The sequence below is a fragment of the Lytechinus variegatus genome, chromosome 5 (genome assembly GCF_018143015.1).
Source record: "Lytechinus variegatus isolate NC3 chromosome 5, Lvar_3.0, whole genome shotgun sequence".
NCBI classification, from domain to species: Eukaryota; Metazoa; Echinodermata; class Echinoidea; order Temnopleuroida; family Toxopneustidae; genus Lytechinus; species Lytechinus variegatus.
This window is the reverse complement of record NC_054744.1, coordinates 37,342,466-37,361,425: the sequence shown is the minus strand read 5'-3', so window position 1 is coordinate 37,361,425 and position 18,960 is coordinate 37,342,466. Positions and strand designations below refer to the sequence as shown.

The following is an 18,960-nucleotide window of genomic DNA, read 5'->3' as shown; positions in this document are numbered from 1 at the left end:
TAACGAACCTTTGGAATTACGAACCTTATTTTGTTTTCGGATTAACGAACCTTCGGAATTACGAACCTTATTTCGTTTTCGGATTAACGAACCTTCGGAATTACGAACCTTATTTCGTTTTCGGATTAACGAACCTTCGGAATTACGAACCTTATTTCGTTTTCGGATTGACGAACCTTCGGAATTATGAACCTTCGGAATTACGAACCTTCGGAAATACGAACCTTCGGAATAACCGAACCTTCGGAATTACGAAGCTTCGGAATTACGAATGTATGCGTAATTATTATACCCTGTTAAAAATCCACGAATACCATGAGTATAGGATGGGTATATGATTCAAAGGGGTAGGGACAATCTGAATCAGATGAAGGATTGTGGTACTTGTAGGCAATGGAATTTTACTTAAAAATTCACAAAGAGGTAATTAAATCAACATAGATTAGGTCAGCTCATAATTTTCTTAAACAAAGAACAAAGACGACGAAAAGCTTTTTTTTTTTTTTTTTTTTTTTTACAAACAACAGGGGCTGCGGAATAGTTTTCAAAGTGGGAGGGGGGGGGGTCGACCATGCAAAAAATCACAATAATATGGTCATTTTTTACGTTTTTGTACATGGTTTTGGAAAAAAAGTGCGGGGGCTGAAGCCCCCCGCCCCCCTCGCTTCCGCGGCCAGTGCAAGTGCACACCAAGTTACCAATAATAGCGTTTCCATTTATTTGAAAGCAGGATAAAAGAGCGTTGTAGATTAAATGCCTTGCTCACGGGCCCGGGTCACGGGCATAGGTGCCGCGGCCTTGGATCGAACACCGGACTTTCAATGTATCAAGGCCCTAGTATACATGGTATACAGGGCCTTGCAATATATAGCCAGGCGCCTCACTTGGCCACGGCACCTCCACTGTTTATTTAAAAAAGTAAAATAAAAAACTAGAGTACCTACATTCTAAAAAAAAACAGGTGAATGGCGCCAGCTAGCGCCCAGTATCTATCCATGAAAATAGTGATTGCGTAATAAGCGCGTGAAAATTTCAGCAGTAATTCGGAAGATAAGAGCCAAAGGCAAAGCTCATGCAATTTGTCAATGAAGGTGATTAATAACGGTATGTGCTTCTCATGTTGAATAAGGGTTCAAAGCTTCACCAAAGGCTAGCAGGAAAGCTAGCCAAGAGGACGTGAATCACAGTGAATTTGTCACAGAGGAACTGCCGGAGCGGAGTTGCCTGAGCTGAGCCTGAGGCCTGGGAGTGAGGAACTGCTTGATTTATGACCGAGTCGCTCACTCTCCGTGATCGGTGTACCGGTACAGTGTACCTCCATCGGTTTTCGGCCTGCCAGCTGCCTGCTTGGAGGTCCGCTTCGCTTCTGTACTACAAGTTCGAGCTCCTGCCCAATCGGCTACAACTCCCCCACAACACTTGCTCACTGCAACCATCCTGCCTGTGGGGAATCAGGTAGGACAATGGTTACACCAAAAGCTTCAGTTTCTGTTATTTATATGCAATTTGCAAGGCTCCACATTAACCTTTTTTGGGTGGTAAGCCCATTTCGTGCACCAAAACCTTCATATTAATTCGGTGGCCCAAAAAATAAAGAAAAACATTAAAAATGAATAAAACAAACTTCTAAAATGTTAATTCTGCCGCCATGACTAGCCAGGAGGCTTCTAGAGTGTAAAAATAATTTACTAACGTAAGGTTACTCTCATTCTCAAGGAAGCCAGGTCTTCCTTTCTATTCATTTGTGTGTACTGCACCACCAAAAAACCTGAAACTTTCGCCCCCGTGATTTCTACTTTCTTTCTAAAAGATCTAGCCCTAATTCCTAGATCATGTACATGGGATACAACTTCATTTCCGACATTTGTACTACGCTATGGATTTTATTTTTAAACAAGAATTCATCACAAAAATAGAAAAATATCATGAAAAGACGGAAGAGACTTGCCGGATGTTTACATCGCAATCTTGTTTTCTATTGTTCTTCACCCACGATACGGACGCTATCCTGGGCGAAGAACAATAGAAAACAAGATGGCGGCGTAAACATCGGGCAAGTCTCTTCTGTCTTTTCATGATATTTTTCTCATTTTTTTTTTATGACTGATTTTTATTCTCTAACGTTAGAAGCCTCCTGGCTAGCCATGACCACTAAGTTACATGTACTTTCACTTTGTGTATCTTGTTACTCTTGTAATTGTATGTTAACCTTGTCCTTGTTTGCTGTTATTATATTTTGCAAATTGATCTGTGGTAAAATATAATTGATTAATTTGATTTCATCATTGTTAAGTTACATGTAGGCCTAAGTATAAAAAGATTGAAGAGAATAAATCAATTGTATTGTTCCCAGGTTGCGTGGACTTTTTTCTTTGATCTACATGTACTTCATGTAGTACACATACATGTATGTGTACTACATGTATGTAGACACACACTCATAATGGTAAAGTAAATAAATTACACTGTACATGTATGCATAACAAACTTGGTCTCAGATACAAAACAATAACTTTCCCTTTCTTCCTCATTGAATCCCAAAACCTAGAGTATGCAGGCCTCAAATCAAGTTTATTTTGTTTTTTTCTGCCTTGTAGCAGATTATTATAGCAGGAGAAAATCATAGAAAAATATGCTGCAAAATCAGAACAATGCGTTAAAGGGGGAGACAAACTAAAATAAGTAAAGAAAGAAGTGAAATAAAACAAAAGTATTAAAGAAATGAATAAAAAAGAACAGGAAAAATAAGAAAAAAAAGAAAAAAAATAGAAAAAGAAAAGAAATAAAAGAACATGAAAGAAAAATGAATAAAACAAACTGAAAACAAAATTTGGGAAAAGGGAAAATTAAGAAGCCATTACCAACATTTTACAGCAGTGGCAAAAGTCTATTCTGACTGGAATACAATTAAAAGCAAGCAAGTTATTTTCACTTGCCTTTTGGGAATGGGGATTTCTATTTTTATATCCTTCAGTTTGTATTATTAATCATTTTTTGTCATATTCTTTATTCAGGCAAAGTCAATGGGAAGGGGTAGAAACAGCTTAAAAACTGTTGAAAAAATAAAAGAACGATAAAGGGAACATCGAAAGTTATATATGGAAAAAAAAGTTTGAGAAAAGTCCTTCCCTATATTTGCCAAAATGTCGGAAAAATCAACATTTCATATCAATGAAATGCCTTCCCAAAGTATTTAGTTTCTCAAGAGTGGTTTAAGTAGTCATTTATAAACAATAAAAAAAAGAAATTATCTGTTTTATTTTGGATAGAAAAGACACAGCTTCGAAATAATTCAAGTATTATTAATAAAGTATCAAGTATCAACACACATACAAATGCACACGTGGTACTGTAATGTACTCACCTATGGGTTTTGTGTGTATTAATTCATTTAAAATTCAGTCTTTTTGAGTCAAAAGAGAGGTCATAATTCCTCTTTCTAATGCTTTCAAATAATCAGGGTACACCAGATTTTAGCAATATGGACTGTAGAAGATCATTTCATTGGTGTACATAAAAGTGACTTTGACTTAGATTTTCAAAGTTCTGTGAAAGATTTCTTTTCGTATCGCAGCTATGTCCGTAGACTGCTAGTTGCAATGGCTTCATTCAGCTTATTGATGTGCATGCTGAGCCGGCTGGATATGGCTACTATAGCATATTTCAATAATGGTTGCCAAAGGTGAATTTCCGCTTATGTCGAGCCTTGTAACATGTTGATTGTTCCGCTGAACTCTGTTGGCTCCACTCACCAAATACAGAGACCAGGGAAGTACTTGTACGTACAAATGTATGTACAAATCCTCTATTATTTTTTATTATTTATATGGCAAGACAATTGTCATTTTTCAATCTTTGTTTTTCATAAAGAAAAAAATAATTCAAAGAATCTAATAAGAGCCAAGTTTATGATGAATAGCTGTACAATGGAAACTGACAGTGTAAACAATCAAGCATTTGTCCCAAAGAAAAAGAGAAAATAAGCCAAACATTGCCAACCTTATTTCACCACACAGGGAGTAGTAACCGAGAATTCTTAATATCAAAACCTTGTTCATAGAATGAGTGACCTTGTCCATTGAATGAGTGCCCCACATTACACTCCTTCTTCTGATAAAGTACACTACCTGGCGTATTGTACTATATTTGGCAGGTCTGGTGTTGAGTATGTACAGTGCCATTTTAAAATATACTAAAAAGTTACTAAGTGCAGCCAAACAGCCATGCTCCTCTCTTAGCAAAGCAGGATGCTCTGTACCTCTTGTTTGAAGAGGCTATAAACAGAGGTGACATTGGGTAGTTGATCTGGCAAGGAAATCCATTAAACCTAGTGGAGTCTGGAAAGGAGGACTTCTAATAGATGAAAGTCCTTGCAAAATGTATGCATACTCTAAAATGGGGCGTACTAAAGCCAGGTAGCATAAGGTCTTAGTCTTTCTTGGACAAGGGCTGACGTTTCGCTGAAGAAATTCACTGACAGAGCTGGCTTTCTTGGTAATCGCTTTAACATGATGAGTCCAGTTTAGGTTGCTCTTGAGATGGACTCTTATACCCTTTTCATAAACCTATCCTCCAATTAGCCGCCTAAGAGTAATGCGGATAATTCAATAAAAATTGCGTTCATAAACTCCAAAAATAAGCCGCATTATTTTTACGAGCGCCCGTCCTGAAAAAGGCGGATAATCGCCATGACAACTGGACACGCCCCTCCGATGCGGTTGTGTTGGAAAAGGGTGACCTTGTGACCGCACCATGGCAATTATCCGCATTATTTGGAAATGCGTTCATAAACTCAAAATCTTATCCCAATGCCGCTATTATGCGGATAATAGCAGCATCAGAGTAATGCGGATAACTCTTGTCCTCCTCCAATTTTACGACCAAATTATGCTGCTATTAGCCGCCTAATTCATAGTAATTGGGTTTATGAAAGGGGTACTAGATGTACTTAGCTGTGTCAGCTGACTCATGGATGCTTTAAGTCCATTTGACAGGCTTTCTCTTGTTGGTTACATGTAGTACCTGGGTTGAAAGCCGTATAAAGCCAGTCACTTTCCCATGTTTGCTCATATTCTTTTTTAAAGCGAGTCTTAAAAAGGGGAAGTTCACCCTGGGCCTGACATTGTGACAACAAATTCATTGTAAAAATATCAGAAAAAATAATAGTACTTAGTAGGGCCTACGTACTAGATCTAGAAATATAGCTGAAGCCAGCACCAGATTTGAGAAAAATCGGTCAAAGAATAAAAAATATTGTGAAGTCATTAGACTGATAAATAGGTCTAGGCCTATATTTCTTTCAGGGATATGCTCCGCTTAGACCAAAAGCTTCGGTCTCTGTGTATATTGGTTGTTCCGCTGAACTCCGTTGGCTCCACTCACCAAAGTAGGCCAAAGTTCTAACTCGATCTGTACAGGGACTCATTGGCCTTATGTTTATATAGTTAAATTTGGATAAACCAAGGAGTGGGAGTTGCGTGACAGCCGAAGTAAGTCACTGTTTTTTTTCAGCACGGAGTATCCCTTTAAAGTTCAACAAACTTCGGCCATGTAGGGGGTATTTCTTGAATCGCCATAATACATGTAGCCGACAGTTTATCGATCTTCAGTAGTTCATGAAACTTAGACCTTCATGTGAGAGCAATCATGTATCATTTAATATCTGCATTTATGAGTTTTAGGTCACATGACCAAAGTCAAAGATCATTTAAGGTCAGTGAGTTTTCCCAATATCTTGGGTATTTGTTGAACTGGCATCACAACTTTGAAAGTTTATGGATCTAGTTTGAACACGAAACATATTCGAGTATCACTGAACAATTTGCGTGAGTCTTTAGTCACCAAATAGCAGAGAAATAACTTCATTAAAATCATTATCAAAAAAAAAATTAAAAAAGGTGTGAATATCCTCTTCAGCTGTAATTTGAGTTAAATTGGGCTACATTTCCTGGAATGGAGATGACTCTGTTGTGTTTATTTGCCTTGACTTTGTTCCTTGCCAGACTACCAGTATTCTCACCATAGTGAAGCATCAAACATACACAGGTAGATCAACCTTTTCCCCATGATATTTAGGAATACCATGAAAAAAAATGGTAATTGAAAATCACTCACATTTGATATTTGTCTTTTGTTGAAACATCAAATCCCGATCAATGACCGAATGTGTACGTGTTTAGAATGTACTGCGTATAATATTAAAATGCATATTATGGGGCACAGCCGTGAGCATTATACTGGTATGCATGCTGATGAAACGAGGAAGTGATTTTTTTTTTACTGGAACTATTGCTTTGTTATCTCTGTAATAGCTCTGTGGTTATACCATGGATATTCACCTCTCACTGTGCAGTCAGTACAAGTTTGTCATGTATATACTGTATCATTCATTGTATTTTATTTTATTATTCCTAGTACATGTAAATGTTTATACATGTATGTACATGGCATAGTATAACATTCATCATGGCATGTGTTTTTTGGTAGCTATATGCATGTACATGTATGTTTTTTGTTTTTTTTGGGGGGGGGGAATGAACTGAGAACTGTTTCATAAAACAAGTAGTGATTCAATGAAGCTGCTAGTGAAAACCCTTGTACTGATAGGCTGAGAGCAAAATTAGTCATCTTTTCATACAAAGGGTGTGTTTATGCTTCCATTACAAAGACAGAATCAGCATTTTCAAACAATGTTTCAGAACAACCGTGGTAAACGTGGTTCTGGGAGTACTTTTTATGCTTCTAGTTTTTCAGAGGCGAAATCTTGATTCTCATCTGCAGCTGGCTTCGAATTGTACTTTTCGAATGTTTTTTTTTATGAGCGTTGTTATGGTCAATTATTATTTAAAGTTTTAATGATTTCAGATCTTTTAATAATTGCATGGAGCTACATGTACTTGACATAGCCATAGAATTTCCACAATGTTGAGGATAATAGTAAGACAAAATAATAAGACATCTATTTGTTTATGCTACTATGGCTTCTGGCTGAGCGATGTCTCATCATAAGTTTAACTCATGTTCCGTTTTTTTTTGTAAATTTCCTCAACATGTGATGAGTAGTACTATAATAATAATTATACTTGCTTACATAGCGCTTAATACTTGCTTTGTCAGAAGTCTCTAAGTATATGCAGCATAATTACCCTGGCTTTAGCAGTGCAGCTGTTACGCGCGCTGCGTTTCAAGGAATAAATTCCTGCCAGGTACCCATTTACCTCACCTTGGTTGAGTGCAGCACATTGTGGATCTATTTCTTGCTGAAGGAAATTACGCCATGGTTGGTATTCGAACCCAGGACCCTCTGTTTCAGAGTCTGGAGACTAATCCACTGGGCCACAACGCTCCACGTTGATAGTACATGCAAGGTACATTGGTTAGTATGATCAGGGAGATGAGTGGTAATTCCGTGGAGGTAAGTCCCTGTTAAAACCATGCAACTGTATTTTGCTCACAGATTTTTCATCTCACCGGAAGTATCTACCAAAAACAAGTTTACGATAGTGGTTCTGTTTATACTTCCCCAGAAACCCTGACTTTGGTCAAACGATGTTTTGAAACGCACCTTTTTGTAAGTTTATGATTATATTTGGCATTTTCAAATGCGTTTAAAAGAATGTACACATGAACGCAATTGTGTTTTGGACTAATCACGCATGAAAATGCTGATTCTGGCCTGAAAAGTGGAAGCATAAAAATGCCCCGAGACACAAATGAAACATAGAAACGATGATGGTGATGTATTTTCTGCTATTAAATATTGTGAATTATTTTTTTTGGTACCCAAACCTCATAAACTTTATTGTGTACAATGAATTACTTATATCAACATTTGCATGTGTAGGCCTGTACACTGCTTTTTAATTGGTGAAAATACTGTAGTATTTTTCTTTTTTATCTTCTTTTCAAAGAGATCTGTATTAAAAAAGTGAATGATGTTTCATACAAAATGCACTTTCAAGAAAGTTACAAATTTGATAGTTTACCTGGAAAAGGAGGGATTCGAACTCTTTTCTTTGATAGTATTAAACAAAATATAATGCAATAGAAGTCAGTGCAATAGGCCCGAGGCCTTGTCTGTGGCATAAAGCTTTTTTTTCATTATGTGTTTTGTATGATGATATGTGGAGCTCTGCATTAAAAGCTATTCACTCAAACTTGTAGTTTGTGCGTAATGGGTTGAACTCTGGTCTATTGAATAAAAAAAGGTTTGTTTTTCATATTTTCAAAGGAAATGATTGTATAAATTTGTAGTATGCAGACCTCCTGTGAACTTTGTCAATGCCATGTATACTGTACATTGCAGTGGGTGATGTGTGTTTGTATGACCATTTCCTCTGCTTCCACTCGGTTCCCTTCTCTCTCTGCCTCTCTCCCCCACCCTCCCTCTCTGTACCTCTCTCTTTTTCTCGCCGTCTCTTTACGACCTCCCTTCCTCTGTTTCTGCGCAATAGCAACGTGTGTTTAGTGGAGCATTGAAACAAATTGCTATAAAAGCCTGGTACCCGCCCACAAATACCATATCACTTGTTGATACGAGTCTGCTCTGGTAGAGCTGTACTCTTGTAACTCTCGTGGTATTACATGTATACTCCATGCTTCTTCTTCTGATAAAGAACAGTCCACCGACTGGTGTATTGTCGTACTATTTGCTTGCATGCTTTCTATACCATTCTACCGATACCTTTGTTGGAAGCCAGTAATTAATTGTCAGCAATACTGCAGGATATATTAACACCATTTGAGAAAATTCAAGACAGACTCGCTGCAACTCGCATTATTTATCCACACATCATATGATATCGTGTGATCAAAACGTGCTATTGGATTTTGCTTGCACATGTTACATTGGATAAGAATAGTCTACATCTGACCTTCGTACGCACACTTTGCAAGGCGTTTATCAGGTAATATTTTGATAAGTTGTAGTCAATTATTAATAAATATTGCTATCAAAATGATGCTCATGTACATGTACACATGTTTGCTTTGATAATATTCACACGAAAGTTTGGTGCACTCTTGTTAAAGATTCAATTGTCTTCAGGATATTGAATCTCCAAAGCTTCTGTAATTATTACAAAACTTGAGTCTTTTATTAGTGAAAAAAAAAACCCAGTTAGCTCAGATTTAGTTCTCTTCCTATTTAAAATATGCCCCTTGAACACCGTAATGTGTACATTTGTTTTCATAGGGTTTTTAATACCCAAGAGCCCATTGTTGTGCAAAGATTGTATCCTTGATTTTCATCCTGTATGTATTTAATGTTTTAAAGTGTGTTTTTTTATTCTACAATTAACAACCTATTCTATGGGGGAGAAGAATATAATTTTTTCATTCACAAGTTTGTTTTTTAAATTGTATCCATTTTTAAAAGCATACTTGTAACACCATTCATGGGATCTCATACTCCTTTCATAAACCTACCCTCCTATTAGCCGCCTAAGAGTAATGCGGATAATTCAATAAAAATTGCGTTCACAAACTCCGAAAATAAGCCGCATTATGTTTACGAGCGCCCGTCCTGAAAAAGGCGTATAATCGTCATGACAACTGGACACGCCCCATCCGATGCGGTTGTGTTGGAAAAGGGTGACCTTGTGACCGCACCATGGCAATTATCCGCATTATATGGAAATGCGTTCATAAACTCAAAATCTTGTCCCGATGCTGCTATTATGCGGATAATAGCAGCATCAAAATAATGCGGATAACTAGTGTCCTCCAATTTTACGACCAAATTATGCTGCTATTAGCCGCATAATTGGGTTTATGAAAGGGGTATTACAGTGCATTCAGCCAGTGGAAATCAATACTACTCCACTCAGTATCCAACTTTATACAACTCCCAAGAATGTTCTGTAATCCGATTGGTCCAAATCAGATCACATGTTATTCAGGGTATTGCTCTATTATATCCAAAATGCACTATCCTGCATTATGACATCATACCAAAAGTACAACCCCCTCCCTCTCCCCCAAGTTACTGAGTTGCCCCGAATGCTATATCAGATAATTCCAGACCTCGCACTATCCTGCACTCTGGAATTATCTGATATAGCATTCGGGGCAACTCAGTAACTTGGGGGAGAGGGAGGGGGTTGTACATGTATAAAACAAACAATGCATGCTTTCTTGTGCATAGAGGACCTGAATAATGAACTCTGTGCTCGACTCGCCAAATGGATATACCGCATTGGTCCTGCGAACCTCGGTGTGGTATCCATTGGCTCTTCTCGCATCGGTCATTATTTGGCCCTGCATGCACGCGCTTATATTGCATTTTTACTAAAATTTATGAATCGATAAGTACCGGTAAGCCATGCCTTAGCTCTCCTTATTGCTTTTCTTTGTACATGTATATGTATTTTGTGTTTTCATGATGTACATTGACAAAAGATAAATGGTCATTTATTGCATTTCTTTGAATTTTGTGTTTTCATGAAGTGATGTTGTCTTCTAAAGTTCAGTTTTGTCCCCAAATATTTCAAGACATGAATTATAAACTACATGTACATGTACTGTACACGTACATGTATCAGGATGCTACATAAGCACTTGCCCGATTGCCCGAGGAAAGTAAAAGTTAGAGTCAGGCAAGTGTTTTGAAGTAAAGGCCAAAACTACTTGCCCGAATTGGGCAAGCTAAATCCTCACAGTAGAATGACCAAAATTAGGGTGATATGATATGATATTGACCCTAATTTTGGTCATGGCAGGCAAGATAAAAGCACTTTGGAAAAAGAAATGCAATGACAAGGTAGATCAGTTCATGTCAAAAGAGAGAAAAAGTTAAGTAGTTTTTATAAAACTGCAAAACTTTCTTTTGAAGAGGTAAACTTTTTTTAAAGTGATTTTTTTTCTGGCCAGTGAAATAGATTTTTGGGCAGGTATATTCCAAATATTTCAAAATTTGCTTGCCCGACCAGGCAAGTGCTTCTAAAAAGTTATGTAGCACCCTGATGTAGATCAATCAAAATTGTTCATTTGTCATCAACCATTTAAGTTCACATACAACTGAATTTTATTTGCTTTTATGTGCTCATCCTTTTGGCAAATACTGCTCACCGATATACATGTACACAGTTCTGTTACTTCATGAAGATAGGGATAATCTGAAAACACACTATTTGATTGTTTTCATGGTTGATTTTATTTTGTATTTTAGTGATAACAGTTAAATCGATTGAGCAATTTAGTGGTTTCTTATTAGGTGAAATGAAAATATCAAATGTCTGATTAATTTTTTGATCATTTGATTGATCCGTGGAATGATTTAGTGACCTTGAAAGTATTTAATGAAACAAATCATCGGTGATTTTCACTGACCAGTACATATTGTGAATGATCTTCACCAGTTGACAAATTTGCTTTGAGCAGATCATGGGTCCATTGCAGAAAGAGAACTTTGCTTTTAAACGAAAGTTGAAAAGTCGCAATTCCCAATTGCACTCTGTTGATTGGTTGAAAATCAAGTTGTGCATGATTTTTAGAGTTGCGATTGATTGCAACTCTCTCTGCAACGGCCCCAGTTGCAAGTATTTCAGTAGCTTATAACAAATTGTGAAAATGCTGTAAATAATTCCTGTGAGTCTTTTTGTTTGAATTTGATGCTGATCAGAGACCTGAACCATACATGTGGTACCCCTTGTTTCATCAGTTTTGGTGCACAGTTTCCAAACAATCTTCAACGATTAATTTGGGCATTTTTTTTTATCTAGTGCTAAGTGTTATTAATTTTGGATTTTGCTACATATTCGAGTTGGTCTCTCTGAATAGCCAAAATCGGGTTAAAGACTCAAAATTATGCAAGACTCTAGTCTTCGAACTTTTTATTTGGTCTGCAAATTTCCACACCTCATTCTCATTTTTACAGTATATTTATACTACTATGAAAACTTTACCGATTGATCTACATCAAAAATGTATTATTAATTTTTGTTTTAGCTCTGAAACAATATTTAGATGTTGGCCTAAAAACTTGTTTAAAAATGTTGTTTATGCAACTTTCAAACACTCGTTGATTTCATACAGATAAATAATGGTTTCTTTATAAAAGCATGCCCTCTTGATGCTCCACTTAACATCGGATGAATTAGCTTGCTTTCTATTTGTCAAGAGATTTATGAAAAGTATCATTCCTTTTCTGTTTTTTTTTTGTCCTGTAGAAATTTGTGACATCTTACAACTGATGGAGGAGAGTTATGAGTTTTATCCAGTTTTCATGAGAGAAGTCCACCACACGGCAGTCAATTTATATGTAAGTTTTTTTTCTTTATCCCGTACCTGGGAATGTGAATGTTATTTTGTTCTTCAATTGAAGTTAAAGGTTAGAAGGAGTGGAATGGCTATTTGGCATAAAATTGACAGCGGTTATTGTCCTAATTTTATGAAAACATCCATAGTAGACTATGGTATGAATTCCCCTTTTTTGAATTGGTGACTTAAAATAAAATAGTTTACACTTCACAGCACACAGTTGGCATAAAGACAGTACTGTAAAGAAAATGTCATTGAAATAAACGTTTCCCATCCCTGACTAGCATTCTCTACTTTATATAGGCCCTACATTCCTTATTGCCTCATACCATTTGATTTATTCTGCACCCATTAATCATTGTCATGTACTTGGTGAGTTAATAATATTCAAATCTACCAAGTACCATAATATTTGCAAACTGGTTTTTGTAATCATCAGAATATGTTCATGCTGCACATCATTGGAAACATGTGGTACTTGTCAGGGGCTGCGGAATGGTTTTCAAAGTGGGGGGCTGATCATGCTAAAAATCACAATCATATGGTCATTTTTACGTTTTTGTACACGTAACCCCCCGGTTCCGCAGCCCCTGCTTGTGTTTATGTTGGCGAGACGCTGCAGTATTGTTCATATGGCTTGCCACTATCATTATACACGTAGGGGAAGGTGGGGTAAGGTGAGACACTTTTTTGCATTTTGCATGTTAGAATTGATATGACTAGTACTATTGTAGAAATAAGTACCTTGCCTTTAAATTTGATTCTTGGAAATGTTTTTCACCTACATATAACTTTCTACCCCCACACTGAAAGTCATCGTGACCTTTGAAAAAAACGATGTCAAATGGCTCAACTTGCCCCATATATGGGTAAGTTGTGCCACCATCTGGGGTAAGTTGAGCCACAAAAACTACGTACAAAATGTATGAGGGGAGAACCAGCATGTCAATTTTTTTTTAAAGTCTTTTCACTTGCTAATTCTCTTTAAATACTAACATCCTTTAAGAGGAAAAGAGCAGTCATGTAAATTTGCTCCTTTCAGCCTGCATTTCAATCGATTTTTATGGGTTGTTTTTTTTTTTAAGATACATTACCATAAGAATTACCATGGCTCAACTTGCCCCATGCTGTTTGGCTCAACTTACCCCAGTCCGAACTTAGTGCGATAATTTGGTATCCACACATTTCTGATGCATCCATCATATAAAAGACTATGACAGGAATGAAGATCCATACCTGGACTAACAACCCCTGCAGAAATTTAAGCGTGCCGCTTGCTAGTAACTAGCATGCGACTAGCAGGGCGCTCGCTTAATAAGCGAGTGCATGCTAGCGAACAGTCCCTGCTCGCTAAAAGATCGCTTAACTATTACTCTGCACGCATATCACACGCTTATTAAGCTAGCCGCATGCTAGTTACTAGCATGCCGCAAGCTTGCGCAAGCTAGTCGCACGCTTCCCGCAAGCTTGGAAATTTCTGTAGGGGAATGTTGTTATCATGTCTTTACTATATTTAAAGACATGTGTGAGCATAAAGCACTTATCTATTTCACACTCTTTTTTACTTTTTTGGCTGAAATTCATACTTTTCCCTCTAAAAAACTACTTTTTGTTTCAAAGTGGAAAACAATGTGGTGGGGTTAGGGGTTATGCAATGGGTCATCAATACATGACACCACCACAATGTCTGACTCATTCATTATTGGTCTGGGGCTGGTGGCTCAACTTGCACCTATGCTCAACTTACCCCGCCTTCCCCTACATATCTTCACTCTTATATTTGAATTACTATTCATACAACATATGCATGTAATATACTGGTACATGGAGATGCAGGTGATGTCATATTTTTTCAATGCCCTGGCACTGCGTTATTTTGGTTAACCACAATAAAAACTAAATGTTATAATGCCATATTTCATTGCAACAATTGTTCATGGTAGGTTTATCAGGGGTTTCATTAATATGTTTCTGACTGCATTTGCTCCTGCAGAAAACATTAATCCAGACAGGAACCCAATTGCCTCCAAGAGTCCAACCTATGGCCTAATCCTTAGTCTCATCCTCACATCATCATCAACCAGGCCTATCATCGACCCCTTCCCACAATTCTTCCACCTCTCACTCTATATTTTAGAGGCATTGCGGAGGAGCAATTATCACAGACCAATAACAGGTTGCTTAATAGCTAATAGCTAATTTCTGCTGCATTTGCTCTTGCAGAAAACATAAATCCAGACATGAACCCTATTGCCTCCAAGAGTCCAAACTACATGTAAGGCCTAAACCTTAGACTCATCCTCACACATCATTATCAACCAGGCCTACATGTATCATCGACCTCCCCCCCCAAATCTTCCACCTCTCACTCTATATTTTTAGAGGCATTGCGGAGGAGCAATTATCACAGACCAATATAACAGGTTGCTGAATAGCTAATAGGCCAGATCTAGTTCAAAACATGGAATATATGTTCCCATTTTTTCTCATACACTGTAGTCATTCATTTTAAAAGTGCATCCTTCAACACAGAAAATATATGTTTTGATATAAAATTGGACATTGAAGTCATGTTTTTATTTTTAATTAAGCCACACGTACTACCCTGCACTATTAGAGGGTTAAGCCCTTCGCACACTATGCGATATGTTGCAATCTGAATTTCAAAGAAATTGTAATAACATTCCAACCAATTGATATTAGCGATCAGAGTTCAGAATAGTACTGGTAGGACTACGGAAATAAAAATTTAGTTTTGTTCGAGCATCTCTGTAGGAAGGTTAAAGCAAATTCAAACCCAAATTGTAATGATGTCGTCATTGGCTGCGACTTGAAGCCGATTTGGAGTTTACTCCAAAGCAAAATTATGATTTTGTTATTTCTAACATTATGCTGAACTTCAAGTGAAATCATTAATATTTCTTAAAACTTTCACATTTAAAGCAAAATGTGATTTATTTACATACCATGTCACATCGGATCACATAGTGTGCGCTTTACTTTAGAAATTGTCTACCTTAGCTGACTTGTACGGTATTCTCCAAGTCAGACTTGTATTGCACTGTACAATAAAAAGAAGCTTCAATAGAAGGAAATATACAACCGATTCCATAACTCTGTTGTTCATAGGAATGCTACAAAACTGTAGTCATGAAATCATGTTTATCATTTTTATTTGCCCAAGCAGATTTGGGCTTCGAAAATTGCAATAACAACAGAACATTTTCTTCAGACCACAACGTCCCAACTTCGATGATAGAGGCATATGAATTTGATAGATGACTAATGTGAAGTATGTAGTTTGTGCTGACTCAACTCTGCTGGCACAAATAAAGAAAAATTGGTTTTGCAGCTATATATACTGTACATGGCTATCATATTGATCTTGGCCATATCCAGGCAATTATTTTTGCTCATACTGTGGACATGAATTTATTTGTATGTAATCCAAATTTTATGCATGAACAAATATTCATTGCTTTTTAAAATAAAAATTAAGAATGCTGGTACATGTATGGTTGAATTTGAGGAATTCATTTTTCGGCAGGTGGGGGGGGGGGTTCTTGTACTTGAAGGCACGAGCCTCTTTGTTTTGTTGAAACACAATGGTTATGTAGGTCTGAATATGAAGCCTATAGGGTGTTATTGCTTGAAAATGTGTAGATGGGTAACACATGGAAAAGTTTTGTGCGTGTATTGAAAATAGAAAAAAATGACTAGGTTAACATCTAAGTTAGATCTTGGATGCTTTTTGACCGCACTCATTAGACTTTGATCTGGTTTGTGATTTTCTTTATACATGTATTTCCCAATAGTGATGCATGTGATATGTATTGGGTATATATAGAAAATTTGCCTTTTCCATAAAACATTGAAATTCAAGGCGTGCTACATGTATGGAGTATGGTGCTATTGTTATGTAACTGTAAAATTGTCAGTTCTTGTATCTAGCTTTTTCATTAAATTCAAGCATTCATGTTTGATAGAACCGAAAGGTTGAGTGTACATATAAGTTTGTTTTCCAGAAAAAAAAAGTTTTGTAACTTTTTGATTGCTGACGCCCAAATTACATGTACTGTTTGGGCTTCCAATGAACCCTGTCTTGCAATTAAGGGCCTGGTCACACCGCCCGAGCGTTGTTGGAGCGGTCATGGAGCGGAGAGAAATAAAATCATCACCGCTCGCTACCATTCACCATTTTCAATTTCGATTTAAAAAAAATAATTTTCCCCAATTTTGTGAGCGAAATTCAGCCCTCTTTCCCTACCGCTCCAACAACGCTCGGGCGGTGTGACCATGCCTTTATTGAGAGTTTTGAGACATATGTACCATGTGCGCGGTTTGATTTTGGAAGTTAACTTTTTGTGTTCTATTTTTGTCTCACCTGCATAGCAGAGTGAGACTGTAGGTGCTGCTTTTCCGACAGCGGCGGTGGCAGCAGCGTCAACATCAAATACATGTATTGACCGAAGGTAATGTTTTTTAAATGAAAACATAATATAAAGTATACAGACCTAGTTCATGAAACTTGGACATAAGCTTTTAATAATCAAGTATTACTGAACATCCTGCCTGAGTTTTAGGTCATTTAGAGTCAGTGAACTTAGACTATGTTGAGGGAGTCAATATCGAAATCCTTACCTAAGATTCAGTTTTTGAAATGTCATCATAACTTAGAAAGTATATGGACCTACATGTAGTTCATGAAACCTGGCCGTAAGGGTAATCATATATTACCAAGTTTCAAGTTACATGACCAAGGTCAAAGGTCATTTAGGGTCAAGGAACTTTGACCAAGTTGGGGGTAATTGTTGAATTACAATCCTAACTCTGAAAGTTTATGGATCTGATTCATGCAAAGTTTGTCATGATGTTCAGATGGATATGTACAAGCTATATGTATACAGTTTGATTTCTTTGGCTTAAACTAACAAACCTGATTTAACCACAATTAGACGTTTATTAGTTTGTGGATACTTTCTGTAGGCGGTGCTGCACCATCCCGAGTTTGCTCAATCTTGAGGTTTTAGCCCGATCTGCCCTCTTCGCGATTAATCTCGAGATTCAAGAAACCCCGCCTCCACCATCGCAAGAAGAGCAATTCCTGCTTGAGCGAGGCATCGATGCATCATGGTGTGACGCTGTGAATAAATAATCCTTAGGGCGTCTGCACCTACAAAATAGCGCGATAATTCGTAAAATAGCGCGCTATTTTGCAAATAATCCTAGTTGACTTGGGATTGAATCTCAAGATTAATCCTACGAACTAGCGCGATAATTGCATCTCCATTGCAAATAATCTCGAGATTGTTCAGATCGGGAGAATTTGCCAGATCAGAAATAGCGCGGTAATTTGAAAACTCGGGATGGTGCAGACGGCACTTGTGTGAAAGATGCATAGTCTTTAAATATACGTTATCAGATATCTACTAATACTACAGAGAACAAATTGACCTATTGTATTTATAGAGAAACTAAATTGTGTCGAGAGGAGGGGTACATGTAATTGTTTTGCGACTTGGCAACATAATTCCTGCAGTATGAATGTAATTAGTAGTTAATTAGCCTGTTATCATTCAAGTGGGTCTATGTTAATTGACTACACTAGTATTATGGGTCAGGAAACTGGCCAGGTATGAGTAGATGAGGACTCGAGATGGCGCTATTGTGCTTTAACACTCACTTTATCAGAAGTTTGTCGCACTCTACAGCAGCATAATTACCCTGGTTTACCAGAGCAGTTGTTTTGCATGCTGCTTTTCAAGGAATGAATTCCTACCAGAGTACCAGGTACATACCCATTCACCTTAACTGAGATGAGTGCAGAATGACGTGGATAAATTTTGTGCTGTAGGAAAACCTGACATGGCTTGGAAGTTGGAATCGTACCCGCTTCCCTCAGATTGAAAGACGAGAGTCGTAACCACAAGACCATTCTGATGTCCTTACATATGAACTATTTGTAAAGTAAATCATTGCCAAATCTTCAAGATTTTGGAAGCAACTTGTCTAGAGATGTACCAGCAAGTCCAGCTTCTCTGTTGATATTCATCCAAAGTGAAGGACTGCTTTATATCCTGGTGATAAGTGATGTCAAGGGCTTGAGTAGTGCTCCGAGTCTCTGAAAATATCAGTTACAGGGTCACTTAGGAAAGTTCATTTGATGGAAACTTGTTTTGAAATAATTTGAAGAAAAATAAGGGAAAATGACCAGGTAAGCTAATCTTGAGCAAAAAAACACACATATCAAACACGATGTACTGTATGTAGAGTAAAGCCAAAACTCAAAGTGACAATTTGAATTTTCGACCTATCAAGTTGCAATTGTAAGATTTTGAAATTAATGCATGCATCTTATTTTAGTTATTCATTACAGATTTTCCATTGTCAGATTCCGTTCAAGCTTTCTAATTTTCCTTGTTTTACACAAACCATTTCACTACAAAGGTTTGGTTACCCTCAAGACTTCAAGAGTGCATCTTATACCCCTTTCATAAACCCATCCTCCAATTAGCCGCCTAAGAGTAATGCGGATAATTCAATAAAAATTGCGTTCACAAACTCCGAAAATAATCCGCATTATTTTTACGAGTGCCCTTCCTTTAAAAGGAGGATAATCGTCATGACAACTGCACACGCCCCCCTCCGATGTGGTTGTGTTGGAAAAGGGTGAGCTTGTGATCGCACCATGGCAATTATCCG

At 37.3% G+C, this 18,960-nt stretch overlaps 1 protein-coding gene and 1 long non-coding RNA gene across 3 annotated transcripts in view; both read left to right on the top strand.

The window, feature by feature from the left end:
• Positions 1 to 1,002: 1,002 nt before the first annotated feature.
• On the top strand, positions 1,003 to 16,692 carry LOC121416065. 2 transcript variants are annotated; one of them, XR_005970097.1, is made up of 3 exons: positions 1,003 to 1,455; positions 12,168 to 12,259; positions 16,651 to 16,689. It is a non-coding gene; the product is annotated as an uncharacterized LOC121416065 (long non-coding RNA). The 2 variants fall into 2 exon arrangements; XR_005970096.1 differs by having other exon boundaries at positions 1,005 to 1,455; positions 16,654 to 16,692.
• Positions 16,690 to 18,960, top strand: part of LOC121416064 — a 53,239-nt gene continuing 50,968 nt past the window's right edge. The window contains exon 1 of the mRNA XM_041609509.1: positions 16,690 to 16,730. The gene's annotated coding sequence lies outside the window, so the exon portion shown is untranslated. The remainder of the gene's footprint in view (positions 16,731 to 18,960) is intronic.